At 38.7% G+C, this 569-nt stretch overlaps 1 long non-coding RNA gene across 1 annotated transcript; it reads left to right on the top strand.

The window, feature by feature from the left end:
- LOC112142192 lies at nt 1-299 on the top strand. Its single transcript, XR_002918546.1, has 2 exons — nt 1-43; nt 118-299. It is a non-coding gene; the product is annotated as an uncharacterized LOC112142192 (long non-coding RNA).
- Nucleotides 300-569: the final 270 nt, after the last annotated feature.

Raw genomic sequence — 569 nt, 5'->3', positions numbered from 1 at the left:
TTCACCGGAGTCACAGTTGAAGAGTGTCGAGTCCTCCTGTCAGGTGCAGACTCACAATCACACATTTACTGATTTCCCCACAATTTGAAAAAAAAATGCTTTATTTTCTTTGTGCAGGAAGTATGCAACAAAGCATGGATGAAGAAAAGAAGGGCTTGTGGAAGACTCTAATGGAGAGGTTCTCCTCTAAAACTGAGGATGTTCCAGAGAAAGCTCCAGAAAAATAACTTTACCTCTTAAAACACCATTTCCCCCACTGTTGCTTGTATAGAAATAAAGTTTATACATATGTTTGTGAACTCGTGTTCTTTCATTAACTTTACACAGAATGTAAATCCACTGGAGACAGAGGAAGACTTGGGTTGTGTCCAAATTCCCTCCCCAGTTGGTGCAAGAAACAGGCAATTTACCCTTTTTTATGTATTTATCTCCAATTACAAACTATAGTGTTCTGGAAATTTCTTAGTCTCTAGAAAAACAGTGCATGGATGCTCACTACATTGGAAAATATAGACCACAATGCATTGTGGTTTCATGTCTGGGTGAGCATGAATTGCAAAAATCCAAGG

The sequence above is a fragment of the Oryzias melastigma genome, unplaced genomic scaffold (assembly GCF_002922805.2).
Source record: "Oryzias melastigma strain HK-1 unplaced genomic scaffold, ASM292280v2 sc05930, whole genome shotgun sequence".
Lineage (NCBI taxonomy): Eukaryota > Metazoa > Chordata > Actinopteri > Beloniformes > Adrianichthyidae > Oryzias > Oryzias melastigma.
This window is presented reverse-complemented; position numbering and strand designations above follow the sequence as displayed.